The following is a 16086-nucleotide window of genomic DNA, read 5'->3' on the forward strand; positions in this document are numbered from 1 at the left end:
GGACTTTCCCCTCAAATGGGGACGCGCGAGCCCCAGGGACGAAAGCTTCACTATGGAGCTCTGTAACACCGTGGACTGGGCCAGGGGCAGCTTGGCTGTACTTGTCTTTAGTAGGCCTGTTAACTGATTTCCTCTCAGGGACTGAGCTAGAGGTAGGTGATCCCGAGGATCCCTTCAGCTTTGAAACCTCTGTCTCAGCTACATTCTCATCATGACATTCTTATAAAGCGGTAAACGTGATTCTGTCATACTTATTAAAAGCCATAATGCAGATCCTAACCATCTGTAGGAAGAGATTAAGATTGGTAATCTTTACTTTGCTGTAAAGCAAGGTGGTGAAAGATTCAGGCACCAGGAGCTCTGCCAGGGCTTGAGTTTGTAGCAGAGAGGCTTTGAAAAATCAGGGAGAGGTAGAAGGGAGAGAGAAGAGAGGATACAGCCAGGTTCTGGCTCATCAGAAGCCCTGTTGATTTGGGCTAGAAGAGGTATCATTCTGTAATGGTTGGGAAAATGGTTAGGCAACTTGAAAACCAAAATCTAAAATTTTACACCTCACTTTACTCTCTATAACCAACTTCAATACCGGATAGATTTAAAGGTGATTGCAGAGTGACCTGGGAAAATGCATGTAATGCCCAGTGAGAAAAGACCTGTGCAAAAGTTAAATCTACCTGATCTCAGCTGTGTAAGATCCTCCCGGGCCCAGGAAAGAAAGTCAAAATGGTAATAGTGATTGTCCTGGTGAGAAGTCCATGGAAGGTTTTTAAATTTTATTTTTTACCTTTTTGTGTTTGCCAGATTTTTGAATGAGACTGCATTCTTATTTATATGGGGGTGGGGGAAAGACATGCTAAAAAATGAACTTCAGTACAATGAAGGAAAATGAAGGAAAGAAATCAACGGCCTGCTGTAGATAGACTCCAGTGGAGCAGGCAGTTCATGGAGGCCTGTGTTGGCTTGGGTGGTTCTGGCAATAACCAAACAGGGTAGATGTGGGTGTTTCCCCCTTTTTAGAGAAGAGGGAGTGAGGCTCAGGCAGGTTAAATAAGTTGTCTTGGGTCACTCAGCAAGTAAAATTTTGGGGGAGCCCCTGGGAATGGCCATTTTTAAAAATTATTTATTTATTTTTATTGTGGTAACATATATAAGCCATAAACTTCACTTAAACCATTTTTAATTCAATGGCATTGATTGCATTTTCTGTGTGCTACCATCACCACCATCCATTTCTAAAACGTTTTCATCATCCAAAACAGAAACTCTGCACCCCTCAAGCAATAGCTCCCCCTTCCCCTCTCCCCCAGCTCCTGGAAACCTCTAATCTGCTTTTCATCTCTATGAATTTGCTTGTTCTAGATATTTCACATAAATGAAATCACAATATTTGTGCTTGTGTCTGGCTTAGCATAATGTCTTCAGGGTTCATCCATGTTGTCTCACGTATCAGAATTCCATTCCTTTTATGGTTGAATAATACTCCATTGTCTGAATATACCATATCATGTTTATCCATTCATCTGCTGGTTATTTCCACCTTTTGGCTATTGTGAATAATGTGGCTATGAAAAGTAGTGGACAAGCGTCTGTTTGAATCACGGCTTTCAAAGCTATTGGATACATACCTAGAAGTGGGATTGCCTGGTCATATGGTAGTTCTGTGTTCAACTTTCTGAGGAACCACTAAACTGTTTTCCACAGCAGCTGTACCATGTTGCATCCCCACTAGTAGCATACAAGGGGTCCAGTTTCCCCACATCCTCACCGACCCTTGTTATTTTCCATTTCTTGTCATAATAATCGCCTTAGTGGGTGTGAGGTGCACCCTGGCTGTTTTGCGGGAAGGATTTTCCCTTCTGGAACTCTACTTACCCGTGTAAGGACGGGGCCTAAATTCCCAGATGCCCACCTCATCCAGCATTGGGGGGCACAGAGCAACCCATTCAGACCCGCAATCCTGTCCCTCTCCAGCTAAAGGGAAGAGGGGAGAGCTGGGACGGGGCCACGGGAAGGGGTAACTACCTTTATATGCTGTGGTAAGAGACGGAAGACACCTTCCTTTCTGGACGTCTGCCATGTTCAAGGCTAATGAGAATAAGGAGCGAAACAGGATGAGTCAGCCTTCGTGGGATGTGCTCTTTCAGGCGGCTCGGGTGGGTTAGCACGAGCTCCCGGCAGTGGAGTTCAGCAGGAATAAAAGCCACTAATGGCTCAATATGGATTTCACTCATTATTTTTCCATCCCTCTTAAAAAATTAAGCATGTTGAAACATTCGTTAGTGCACTGAACTTCATAAGAGGTGCAGGGATAATTTGAAACGTGCATTTTAATTACGCTGCCTTGTAATCTCCTTCTTTCACTGGGGGGCCAAGTGAACAAGCCCACCTACCCCACGGGGACCCTCGGGGAGGCTGTTTAATATTTCATACAATTATCCATTCTCACCAGAGTGAATAAATTGTTGTTATGGGACTATGTTGATCAAGAACTTGAAGAGAAAAAAACTCTCAACTTCTGTCTGAAACTTGCTGAGAAGAGAACAAGATCTAAACTGGAGGGCGAGTTGATAAGTACTTAGCTGAACCATGAATCTTCCATTTGTTTTTTAAAACATAGTATTGTGTGTAAATTTAAATGTATATTTATTAGAATTCGCTCAGTAGCTCCTCCTCTAGAATGGGGTCAAGGCCAAATTGGGGCGTTCTTCCCCCAGCCCCTCTGAGGGGTGACCCCCGGGCTCCGTGGAGCCCTTTCCCGGGGAGGATAGTTCATGCCTGCCGGCTGCTGGGCACATCACTGAACAGCTCATGCGTTCGCGAGGACGCGATTGTCATCTTTGTGTTGAAAACCTCGGGCCGAGACAGGCTCCTTTTACGTTCAGTTGATTCTAAAAGGTCAGCGTTTCAGAACAGGCCCTTCATACGGGTCACGAGGAGGCCCGTTGGATCCTGCGGTGGAAAGGAGCTCACTGCCCCGTCGGCTTCTCGAGGTGGATGCTTGAAGGGGATAAAAGCAGCGAGTGGATGTGGAGGAGCACAGAGGGAGCACCGGGGCTTCCTGCCTCACGCCCATCCCCTGGTGGGAGGGTGGGTCAAAGAGATGGAAACAACGGGGCAACATGGGGAGGGGACAGGAGCTTCACAGCAGAGGGGTCATTTCCCTGCTGGACGTCCTGCCTCTTGAGTCCAGCCAGCGTCCATCTGCGGCTGGTCAGATCCGAGGCCTGCAGGGTAATCTGGGCCCGGGCCGGGGCTTTGCCTTTGCCCTGACGCAGTCCAGCAGGTGACTGCCACCCAGGTCAGATGCCCAGGAGAAAATCCTTGAAGGACGAAGGGTGGCTGCAGAATCCACGGAGGGGAGACCCAGAGCAGGGCCCCGGGGCTGGGAGCTGGGACTGCCCTTTGCCTCTCCATCGGGACAGGCTCTCCACGAGAGCCCCCGAAGCCCACCCCAGTGGCCCCAGGGGAAAGACAGAGCCTTTCCGTGGCCTCCATGGACTGACCCTCCTCCCGGATGACTGCAGTGGTGGCGGTTATCCTTGGTTATCCTTGGAGGGGCGGGATAGTGCGCTCGCCCCGGGGTAGACCCAAATGTCAAGCCACAAAGGGGGTGCCCTCCCAACCAGCCGCTGCCTTTCCCGAGGCTCCTCGTAGGTGCTCATCTAACGTTCTAGACCTGCGCCTCCCGGGTGATGGCCACGGACGACGCGGGCTAATGAGCTCCTGGGGTGTGTAAGTGTGAAACACAACTGGGGTTTCAAAGATTTGGTAGGGAAAAACGGGACACTATCTCATTAATCTTTTTTGTTGTTGATTATATGTTGAAATGATAAAATTTTGCATATTTGGGTTAAATATAATATATTATCAAAGTTACTTCCACCTGTATCTTTTTCACTTTTTTTTTTTTTTTAACAGGGCTGCTTGACATTTTAAATTACACATGTGGCTCTCACATTTGTGGCTCAAATGATATATTTCTTGTGTTAGCGCTGTTCTAGACCATGTTAGTATTTTCATTTGTGCTTCCACCTGGAGTAACGAAACCCTTGGGTTTGCTGTCCTTTGGGTCATATGCTTTAATTTTCCTTTAAGTTGTCTCCTTGAACTTTAGGGTGTGCTCTCTGGTTGGTTGGGGACTGTTCTAGTTTGCTAATGCTGCTGGAATGCAAAACACCAGAGATGGATTGGCTTTTATAAAAAGGGGGTTTATTTGGCTACACAGTTACAGTCTTAAGGCCATAAAGTGTCCAAGGTAACATATCAGTAATCGGGTACCTTCACCGGAGGATGGCCAATGGCATCCGGAAAACCTCTGTTAGCTGGGAAGGCACGTGGCTGGCGTCTGCTCCAAAGTTCTGGTTTCAAAATGGCTCTCTCCCAGGATGTTCCTCTCTAGCAAGCTTGCTCCTCTTCAAAACGTCACTCATAGCTGCACTGAGTTCCTTTTCTTTGAGTCAGCTCATTTATGTGGCTCCACTGATCAAGGCCCACCCTGAATGGGTGGGGCCATGCCTCCATGGGAATATCTCATCAGAGTCATCACCCACAGCTGGGTGGGGCACATTCCAAGCAAATCTAATCAGCACCAAAATGTCTGCCCCACAAAACTACATCAAAGAATATGGCTTTTTCTGGGGGACATAATACATTCAAACTGGCACAGGGACTTTAGTAAATAAGTTGCTGTTTAACACTTCATGCTTCCCAGACACAAGTTTCCTCAGTCGTTCAGCCTGACTCACAAAGGCCTGCTCTGTGGGTAAAGTTGGGGCCACATCACATCCAGGGGGAAAACAGTGCCTGGCAAGTGTCACAGCTTATGGATTGGTGTTCTCAGATGCCATCAGGGAAGGTGTGCACATCTCTACTAAAACCACCAGCATTCTGAGTTTCTCTGTGTTTAGCTCTTACAGAGATAGATGGATGGATGGAGGATGGATGGATGGATGGATGGGTGATAAATACATTTATATTTTGCATCTGTTGACTTCATCAAACGTTTGATCTGCAGTCCAGATGTGGGAAAGCATTTCAGAGCATAATCAAAATGGGAGCTATCTCCCCACTTGTAGGTGTCACTTTAGCCTCTGTCTGTCCATCCTCCCGTCACCCAACAAGTAGTCAGGAGCCCTGGTGTGGGTGCTGGGAGCACAGCGATGAGCCACCCCAGCTGGGTCTCCAAGCTTATGGAGCCAGCGGAGGGTAGCAGCCAGCCTCCACATACTCCACACCTGATGGCTCAGAGGTTCTAAACCAGTTTTCCTCAGAGCCCTTGCTGGGATGGAAGGTCTCAGAACAGCTCAGCCTGAAGGGGGAAGGTTAGGCTGGGGTGGGGGTCCATGCTGCCCCTCCCAAAGACCGGATCTGAGCATCCCTGTTCTAAGTCATCCTTCTCCTTCTGAACACGCTTTTGTTATTATGACTTTCCATAGTACATTTTGAGTAGATCGATTAGAGCTCAGATCCCATTTAATCAAGCAAAATTAAGACACTTTTCCTGAAAATTGACATATTGGGAGAGACACATCCAAAAACAAAACAAAAAACAATGAAAATACATCTAGGTCTGCCTGGCTTTTTAGGTATGTTTTCTCTAGGACAGGCAATAAGTTTCACAAAGCTTTCCCTGTGGCACCTACGTTTTCAGTAAGAATCAGTCCAGATCATAAATTAGGATTTCTTTTAAGTGTCACATACTTATTTTGTTTGCTAATTACTAATCTTTCTTCTCCTGAATTAAACACAGTGTTAATTTGGTTGAGTGCCTGAGAACTGTTTTCATTAAGCCAAGCAGCAGCTCCCAGAGCTGTTTGCTCTTACGCTCCTGTCTTGGTGGCACGATGGCCCTGCTCGGTGGGCTCACCCAGTTAGAGGGCACCCGCTTTACCTGCCAGTGCAAGGTGGAAGGTGAGTTCTTCGATGAACATTTGAATACCTTCCATTTAGACTTTAATGGCACTAAATTAGGGAAGTCTCAGGATGAAGACAAAAAGGAAGCGTTTCCCCCAAGCCTATCTGAAGTTGATTTTTAATTGATTTTTTTAAAGAAAGAAATTGAAAATAATAATGCTCATGGAATTAAAACCACTTAGCATGCTGTAATTGAGTGGAACTCAGTGTGTTATGTCTGCTTAACAACTAGGAAATCGGAAGCAATGTGGAAGGAATGGGTGCCTGTGTCTGGGGAGGGCTCTTCCACAGATCATAATTAACGGGAATCAAAACGAAGCATCCGCTGGGTCAGGTGAAGATGGGGTGATAAGAAGAGGAAACTTGTCTTCTGTTTTGCAGTTGGACTACTGCATCCTGAACTTTTTGGTTTAGTTGAGTCATCCACGCACTCAGAAGACACCTGGGTGCATTTTTGCTGGGATTAAGAGTATATTTATGAATGGGGTGGAGTGGAAAGGCCAGGTCTTCCAAGAATGGCTTTAAGATGTTGTCGTTCCCTGAAATCTCCCTGAGCTTTCATTCACTGGAAGCTTCCATTGAGCCCCACTGTAGTAGGTGCAAAGATACAGCAATAAAGGCTCAGTCTGTGTTCTCGGTAAGAAGCTGGCTCATGGGAGAGCTGGCCGAGGGGACGGTCACCGTGAGTTGGCTGCTTCCGTCCCCACTGCCCAGGATGCCCTCGGACACGGCTGTCTCACCAGATGACTTGACTTTGTCTCTCTGAAATCACCACTTGCATGTATTTTGTGTGTATAAAACTTGGTCTTCCTCTTTTTTTTTTGAGAATTCAAGCTGCCTCCTTGCCTTAAAGAACAATCATGTTTCCCTGACATTTTGTATTTTGCCATTATTGATTACAGGCCAGAGGGAAATCTGACTCTCAGACATGCTCTTCTTTAGGAGTTGGGGGAAAAGTTGGTACGCAAGAGGAAGAAATAATGCATTTAGAAAACAGCAACAACAAAAACAACATGATTTATTCTATGCCAACCAATCATTCTATGACTGATGGGCCCAGTCAAAGAGGCAGTGAAGTTATGTCAAGGGGGAAGGGGACTTATTTGCTTTCTTTTGCTTCCTATAAAGACTCCGGCTGTAACTCAGTTTTTCTCACCATAAAAGTCTCCATCCAGCCCCTCCCCCAGTAACCTAGATTCTAGATTCTGACTTGATGAGTTTGCTTATTCTAAATTTTTCAGATCAGTGAGATCATACAATATTTGTCCTTTTGTGTCTGGCTTATTTCCCTCACCATGATGTTCTTCACGGTTCATCCGTGTTGTCGCGTGGATCAGAACGTCACTCCTTTTGGGCTGAATAATGTTCTGTTGTGTGTATCACCATTTCACAGTGGGACAATGGAGAAGTTTTGGTAATGGATGGTGGTGATGGTAGCACAATGTTGTGGACATAATTACCACTGATTCATGTATTTGAAGGTAAAAGGGGGGGAATTTTAGGTTGTATATATGTTCCTAGAGTAAAATTTTTTTTTGAAAAATTCCATGGAGTGCTTCTGGGGGTGTGACCTGGGGTGCACGGGCTGGAGCACTTTGGACATGGTGGAGTTTTCTGGCTCCTGGCTCTGGACACACAGGAGCAGGCCAAGTTGCAGAAGCAGGTGGCACAGGCCGCCGGGGAGTGTGAAAAACTTACTCCTGGAGCACATCCCCCGAAGCCTTTCAGACCCCTGCTTCATGCATATTTCTCCCAGTTTGGGGCTGTCAGGACCTTCCAGAAGTAAAAAGACTGGAAATGGCTATACCTTTGTGGAGTTTGAGGCTGATGAGGTTGACCAGGTAGTTGCTGAAACATGAGCAACTACCTTTTCGGGGAAACGCTCTTGGAGTATGAGTTCATGGCATCTGAGAAAGTACACGGAAAACTTTCCAGAGACTGGGATGTTCCATCTGCAAAGCCATCTCATCCAGCAGTGAACTAGTATAATAAGAAACGGACACTTATGGAAAAGCTACAGATGGAGAAGCGATTTAAAAACAAAGAATGACTCAGGAGGAAATTAGCTCAAAAAGGAATAAAGTTTAATTTTCCTTGATTTTGCAGAAATAGAAAAAAAGAAATGCTTCAAACATTGCTCTTTGGAATTCTACAAATAGCCAGGTTTTCCTAAACAGAAGAAGCAAGAGGTTTCAATAACTCCTGACACTTCTAAGAGCACTGGGGATAGCCAGGGCCCCACACCAACATTTCTGGAGAGGCAAAAATCTGCAGTGGCTGCAATGAATGATGATGATGAAGATAATGAAATAGTTTTCAAACAGCCCATAGCGGGTACAAAAGAAGAAACGCAACAGATCCAAACTCCTACATGTTCAGGAAAAAAAAAAAAAGACCAAGAAAAAGCAAACAGTGATTCTGAATGTATTATGTATAATGTTTCTTCTGAAAAATGTGATTGTGTTATTAAGGCTGATTCTTTAAATTTTACCAGGTGCAATGAACTGCAACCTTTGCCAAGATTTTCAGAGGAAAAAATTACTCTTGGTTCAAGTAAATAAGAAAAGCAATCAGTAATGTTGGCTTGCCTACCCTTGGTGAAATACAAGGTGCATCCCAACTGAGAGCAGCTCAGCTCACACAGCCTCTTTGTCCTGTTGGATGTCTCTGTCCTTAGTTATTCTGCTCGATAGAATGGTCACTGTTAACTGCTGGTTTATGTATAAACTGTATCTTTTGTTGTAACCACCAAATGAAGACCACCAATCTTGCTTCCCACCTACACAGATCTCTGTGTTAGGAAGAGCACATTTAACCAGTAAGGTTCAACATCAGATGGTTGAAATTGAAAGCTAAATTAACCTTCAGAGTGAGAGCATAATCCAAGTGGTAATACAGATTCATTACTCATTTATTGCAAATATATTACTCATTTTTACCAGTAATGTTAAATTAGGTTTTGAAGGTCTAGTGTGGATTAATAACTGACATTTTGTATCTGTTATCAGTGTGGAATTATATTCCAAGATTCAAACAGTGGCCAACAAATGTTTCTATAATTTATTTGTATGTAAGTGGGACTTGGGAGTCTTGAAATAAAATGACAGGTTTCCACTGTCTCAAAAAAAAAAAAAAAAAAAAAAATCCATGGAACTACACAGCACGAGCAGTGAACCCTAAGTTAAACCAGGGACTCTAGTTAATGGTACAATTATAAGAATGTGCTTTCATCAACTGTAACAAATGTACCACATAATGGGAATCCCATATGTTATGTCTGATTGTTCTGTAAACCCGCAACTTCTCAAATTAATTATCCAAACAAAGCCAAACAAAATAAGGCCAAGGTCCTCTGATTCAGCTTCTGCCTTCAAAGGAAAACTGTGACAAGCGAGACCTAGAGAAAGAACATGATTGGCCAGGCTAGTAAATGGTAGCTGCGGTTACACTTGAACTCGGCTCTCTCGCTTCCCCTTTCCCTGCCCTGTATTTGGTGCATGCCGTCTTTCACCCTTTTGTCCTCAGATTTACATCTTTAAAATTGCAGGGAAAAGTACAGCACTTCCAAAATGCGTGCTTGCTTGTATTGATTATTTAATTTCCTCTCTGAGCAAGGAAAGCCTCGTCAAATTAAAGTTTAGCTTCGTGGTATCTGTTTGCCGTTCTCTATGTTTTCCTTTCTTTTCGGAGAAGGCTGGGCTGGTATAGGTGGGGCTGGAAGAGTCAGGTGTGCTGATCAAGGAGCAGTTCAGAAGAAGCTGCTGGGACGCCCCCAGGATGGCACATAAAAATTAATTACAGAAAAGAAATACATCGTTCGCATCAGGTCTTATAATAAGTCCCAGTGTGACTATTATGTGAAATTAATTACTCCTTACTTAACTTTTTTTTTTTTTAATCACCTCCTCAGTACTCTGAAAATAGTCCTAATTACCGACATCAGTTGTTTTAAGCTGTTCAGGATCATCATTTTGAATGTCAGTGTACTCATTTGGTTCTGCTTATTTGGACTCAAATATAGCGACCCCTTGCTCCCATGAGGACATTTACTGGCAGAGTGACATATTTGGTAAAACTAAGGTTGTCAAGATCAAGGTCTCAGAATAAAATAACATAAATCCATTTATTTGTTTTTGAGTGGCTCCTTTTTTCCAGAAACTGAATAGAAGGTTAGGAAAAGTAGGAGCTTATTGACAACCAGCAGGGACAGATGCGAAACTGATAATCACACCGGTCAATGGAGAACGTCACGTCGTGGCGCCTGTTGAAGGCAGACCTCCAGGAGAGAGGGTGACGGGGAATTTGGTCCGGTCTAGGGGACAGAAATGGCCTTGGTGAAGAGGGGACATTTACACCCAGGCCTGATGGAGTGGGGAATAGGCTTCAGTGGGGCAAAGGGGAGGCGGAGCTCTCCAAGCCGAGGGGACAGCAGGTGTAAAGGCTCTGAGATTGGAAAGAGCTAAATGGGGCTTCAGGTGGAGTAGGGGGAAGGGTGGCACCCGTTACAAGGGGTCTGGTGTGGCGCTCTGCTCTAGGTGCATAGAAAACGGTGACAGCAGTTTGTTTGTTTTTTAACTTTTTGTTTTGAATAATTTCAAACAAGGAAAAGTTGCAAAAAGAACTAGCTTCTTTACACCCATCACTAAGAATTCCTGTTCAGATTTCATCACACTTGCCTTATCATACTCTGTCTTTGTATATTACTATTTTTTACTGAATCCCTTAAGAGCAGGTTGTAGATATGATGCCCTTCTGTCCCTACGCTCTCCTATGTATGTATCCACAGAACGGTCATCAGAATGAAGCACGTGGCACTGATACCACCTCCTAATCTTCAGACCCCACTGACGTGTCACAGATGGTCCCAGTAGCAAACTCTGCTGGGTCCAGGACCCAGTCCAGGATCACATGGGCCTCTGGTGGTTCGTGGCTTGGTCTCATCAGCGTGGGACAGGTTCTTAGTCTTCATGTGCCTTTCATGAGCCAGACGCTTTTGAAGCTTGCAGGTCATTTCCTTTCTAGAAAGACCCTCCTTCTGGGTCTGTCCGATGTGTCCTCATGACGAGGTTCAGGTTCTGCGTTTTTGTCAGGACTGTCACAGAAGCAGTGGCATGCCGTTCTCTAATGTCAATTTGTCCCATTACTGATAATCGCTTGATTAAGGTGGTATCTACCAGCTTTCTCCAATGTCAAGTTACTCTCTTTCCTTTGTAATTAATAAGTATCTTGTGGAGATATTTTGAGACTATATTAATACACTGTTTGCGGTCGCAGTTGATTCGTCTGGGGGGGGGGGGGTGGCGGCCGGTTGCTAAATCCTAGGCTCCCAGGCTTGCTCTGAGGGTACCGGCGGCGGGGGCTCTTTCCCGGAGGCGAGGGCGAGGCGGGGGACTTGGCCAGGTCCCCGGCGGGGGGGCGTGCAAGGTGTGGAGGGCGGCGAGAAGGAACAGGCAGGACACGGTTCTTTTAGGGTCATAGAAGAAAACTAAGAGAGCTTTATTAGGCGAGAGCACAAGCTTATATTGGGCGATTAGAGGGCGGGGTAGCTGTAGAGGTCAAAGGCTTGGATTGGTTCGGAGAGGGCGCGGAGGTTGATGGACAAGGGGCGGGAGTTGTTCTGGTAACTGCGCATGCGCACTGACGGTGGGGGAGTTGCTCTGGCAATGGGGAGTGTCAGGGGCAAGATAAGGGGGTGGGGAAAAGGCGGTTCCCTCCGGCAAGCCTCCCCTACGGTGGTATTTTGGGTGAGGAAATGGGGCCTGCCTCCGGCTCCACTTTCCCAGGCCTGGGGGGCTGTGGAGGGCGCTGTCGCCCGTGCCCACCACCCTCCCCAGGGGCTGATCAGGTCCCCCAGCCCAGGCCCGCCAAGTCAAAGCACGTAATCAGTGTCCCGCATTTCCCCCTTCTTTTCAAATTAAAGGAAGAAGCTTACCGGAGAGGTCCGCTAAGGGATGAGGGAAGGGGAAGGTTGGGGAGGGGAAAAAGGGTTGACGGTAGCTCAGCAAGGCTGGAGCTCAGCGTTGGTGTGGCACCCGGGTGCTCGACAGGAGCCTTGTTGCTTGCGGGATGGACGAGGATGGGAGGTTTAAAGTTGGAGGTTCAGATAAACTGGAGCTCAAGGTTGGTGTGATGTCCAGGCGATCGAGAAGGGCCTCGCGGTCGGCGGGTTGACCGGTGGCGGTGAGGTTGCGGAGGGTTGGTTGTCATCTCGGAGTAGGGAGCGTCAGAGGTGGCAAGTCGCTGGTACTGGACTTGCACGAACGAGGAAAAAATAGCATCCGTTTGTTTCCTTACAAGCTGGACAATTCTGCGGATAATGCAGGGTCCTAAAGTGAGAGCTAGAATAATCATTAGTAGGGGGCCGAGGAGAGGGAGAAGGTAAGGAAGGAGGGGAGTAAAGATGTGGGACCAATAGCTGGTGGCTTCACGGTCTCTTCTACGTTGTTCCAGTCCCTCTCGGACCTTCTTTAGGCTGTCCTCGGCGAGACCTGTGGAATTGGCATAAACACAACACTCTTCTCCTAGGGCGGCGCAGAGGCCTCCTTCTTTGAGGAGGAGAAGGTCGAGACCTCGGCGGTTTTGGAGCACTACCTCAGAGAGGGAATTGACAGAATTTTTAAGATGGGAAATAGCGTTCTGTAGGTGACGAATGTCTTCGTCAACCGCTGCTCGGAGGTGAGTTAGGGCGGAGCTTTGACTGGCTAATGCAGCGATTCCGGTACCAGCGCCTGCAAGACCTAGGAGGGAGGCAATTGTGAGGGCGGTGATGGGCTCTCGCTTTTGTAGAAGGGCAGGATCTGCAGTTCTTTCCAGGCGGAGGAAGAAGTCTTCCTCACTGTGGTATAGGACCCTAGGGATGAGGACAATCAAGAGGCAAGTTTCATGAGTTGTATTGAGGGTTTGTACATTAAGGCAGGGGGGTAAGTCCTGTAGAGGAGCAGAGCCATTGGGAGGAGTTGTGGGGAATAAGAAACTTGGCAGAGCTGCTGGGAGAGGAGTAGTTGGCACAAGCTGTGAGGCTGGGAGAGTTACTCGAGCGAGGGCGGATGCACTTTCCTGTAAAGGAGACTGAATGAAAGGTTAAGGGGACGGCAGAGGTATTCCAATTGCATTCCGAAGGGCTGTCCTCTGTGTTTTCTGAAAAGGAGAGGTTGGAGGCAACTGGCTCATACAGGGGAAAGGAGGTGGAGAGGCAAAGCCAACAAGAGGAGGTAAGATTGGGGTTGGAGGAATTCACTGAGGTGAAGGCCGCTTGGATAAGGCCGAGGAGGGGAGAGGAGTAACGAGAGGGGGGTAGGAAAGGTTGGGGTGGTGGGGTTGGCGATGCGTTGTTTGCAGCTGAGGTGCGGCTGGTTGGAGCTGAGGTGCGGCTGGAGGGCTGTGGAAAAAGGGGGTTCACTCGGACTGGGGTCCAGGCCCAGGTGTACTGTTGTCATCTGGTGCACCAGGTTGCGGAGACGACGGCGTTCTCATCTCGTTAGACGCGTGGTTGCTGGTGGCGGGCCGGATTGCCCTTCCTGGGATCCAGATTGGTTGTGCTGCATCATCTGGAAAAACACAAGCAAACCCGCGCCCCTGGGCGAGGAGTGGGGAGGGACCCTTCCAGGCATTAGTCTCTGGGTCCTTCCAGTAAACCCTCGGGGCCTGGGTGGGCCTATACGAGGGCCCCCAATGTTTATGTAGGGGCGAAAGCCCTTCTTTATTGAATGTGAGTAGATTAAGGTGAATAAGGGCTGCTATGATAAGGTCCCCTGGAGTTGCCTGGGGGAGCATAGCCCTCTCTTTTTCAATTTGTATTTTTAAGCGGCGATGGACTGCTTCCACAATGGCTTGCCCCTGAGGATTATAGGGGATGCCGAAATGATGGGTGATGTTATATAACTGAAGAAAGGCCGCAAAGGAGGCACTGCGATAGGCAGGCCCATTGTCTGTTTTTAGGTCCCAGGGGACTCCCATGAAGAGAATTCCTTGTCTCAGGGCCTTGATACAGTGTTTGGCCGTTTCCCCGGCAAGGGGGACTGCATAACACATAGTGGAGAAGGTGTTAATTATTACATGTACATACTTGAGGTGTCTAAAGGACAGAACGTGAGTTACGTCCATTTGCCATTTAGAATTGGGTTTTAGGCCTTATGGGTTGACTCCCTGAGGTTGCAGGGGGCCAAGCGGCGCGAAGGGCGCACAAGTTGTACAATTGCGGACAAGATGTTTACAGGTATCTAGGGGGAGGTCACATAAATGATGCAATGACGTAGCCGAAAAGTGAAACCTGGAATGCAATAACTTGGCCTGGTTAACAGCATCCCCCGGAGGGGCTGCCGTGTGGGTTAGCATAGCTTGGGTATTCTGAGCTGAGACCGCTTGGTCTACTATACTATTGCCATTAGCCAGGGGCCCCGGAAGGCCTGAATGACTACGAATGTGGCTAATGAACCAAGGATCCTGTCGATGCTCCAGGATGCTTCTGAGGTCAGAAAGCGTTTTATCAATGGCCGAGTCTCCCGGGAAAAAGGTGGAAAACGCGAGGACTCGGCAGACCTGATACGTGTAGAGGCTGTCTGTGAAAATGTTTACTGGGTGGTTGCAGTGGGCGTTTAGCGCGTATGACACTGCCAGAATTTCCCCCACTTGGACTGAATGAAGGTTAACATAACTGAATACGCGGGGTTCAGGGTGGTCCTGGGAATAAGAGAGGAAGGCAAAACGGGTTTTGGAGGCGTCAGTGAAGACGGTAGTGGCACCCGGGATGGGTGCAGAGGAGGGGAAAGGATGGAAGGGGCTGCGGAAGGGAAGCTTGGCGAGCCCCTGTAACAGTCAATGGCTAGGATAGTGGCAGCTGAATTCCCCCTGAAATCCTTTTAAGAGGATTTGCATGTCACGTATAAGCAGGCGGGTTTGGCCTGCGTTCAGGGGCTAAACAATTTTTTCCGGCGGCTCTCCAAATACATGAACAGCCAGGGTGACTAGATCTGAAGCTAGGCTGATCCAGAGCCGCACTGCGGGGCAAATTTTCCTAAGCCGGCTTTTAGCAGGGTGCATCAAAGTAGAGGGCCTGGCACGGGAGTGGGGGTAGGGGCAGCGCTGTTCTAAGGGTTGCCTTGAGGTGTAGAAGGCAGCCAGGGGTTGTTAGTCGGCGGGGTGGGAGGGGCGGCGGCAGCTGCCGGTAGCGGCTCCGAGGGGGAGCTTGTCGAAGGGGGAGGCGGAAGTGGGAGGCCCCAAGCGTCGCAAGATGGCGGCATGGTGGGCGTGGCTAAGACACAAGATGGCGGACCAGCCCCGCCCTGTGAAAGGGCGGGGTCTAAGGCACAAGATGGCGGACTAACTCCACCCTGTGAAAGGGCGGGGCTTAAGGCATAAGATGGCGGACTAACTCCGCCCTGTGAAAGGGCAGGGCCTAAGGCATAAGATGGCGGACTAACTCCGCCCTGTGAAAGGGCGGGGTCTAAGGCATAAGATGGCGGACTAACTCCGCCCTGTGAAAGGGCAGGGCCTAAGGCATAAGATGGCGGACTAGCTCCACCCTGTGAAAGGGCGGGGCCTAAGGCATAAGATGGTGGACTAGCTCCGCCCTGTGAAAGGGCGGGGTAAAGCGCATGCGGTTTCCAGCCCAGCTTAGGGCTGACGTCATCACTAGAGCACTTCCTCCCCTCAGTAGAAGAAGAAGGAGGAAGTTCGCCATTTTGGAGCAGTCTGGGGGGGGCAGTTGCAAAGAGGTACACGGCGCCAAACAAAGAAAGAAACACACAAAGGACTACAGCAAAGTAATGGAGGGGAAGAGGGAGAGCGTTAGGAGGAATGGGGGTCATAGAAGAAAAGGACGAGAGGCAGACGGAAGAATGGGTAGTGGGGAAGGGAGGAGCGGCTCCAGAGCGGCGAGGGAGAGGCGGCCCCTGACGCGGAGCGGCGAGGGAGAGGCGGCTCCGGGAGCGGCGAGGGAGAGGCGGCCCTTACCTTGCAGGCGAGGAGAAGGAGAGCTGGAGAGGCGTCCGGGCGAGCGGGTGGTGTACTGGATCGCTGCGTGGAGAGGTCGCGCCCCACGTTGGGCGCCAGTTGCGGTCGCAGTTGACTCGACTGGGGGGGGGGGGGTGGCGGCCGGTAGCTAAATCCTAGGCTCCCAGGCTTGCTCTGAGGGTACCGGCGGCGGGGGCTCTTTCCCGGAGGCGAGGGCGAGGCGGG

The 16086-nt window shown here is 48.5% G+C and overlaps 1 protein-coding gene and 1 pseudogene across 3 annotated transcripts in view; both read left to right on the plus strand.

The window, feature by feature from the left end:
- The window catches only part of NPAS2 (neuronal PAS domain protein 2), a 164137-nt gene that overhangs the window by 26660 nt on the left and 121391 nt on the right, over positions 1 to 16086 (plus strand). The window lies entirely within an intron of this gene.
- LOC119512135 lies at positions 5841 to 8297 on the plus strand (annotated as a pseudogene).

Source organism: Choloepus didactylus, chromosome 17, assembly GCF_015220235.1.
Source record: "Choloepus didactylus isolate mChoDid1 chromosome 17, mChoDid1.pri, whole genome shotgun sequence".
Classification (NCBI taxonomy): Eukaryota; Metazoa; Chordata; class Mammalia; order Pilosa; family Megalonychidae; genus Choloepus; species Choloepus didactylus.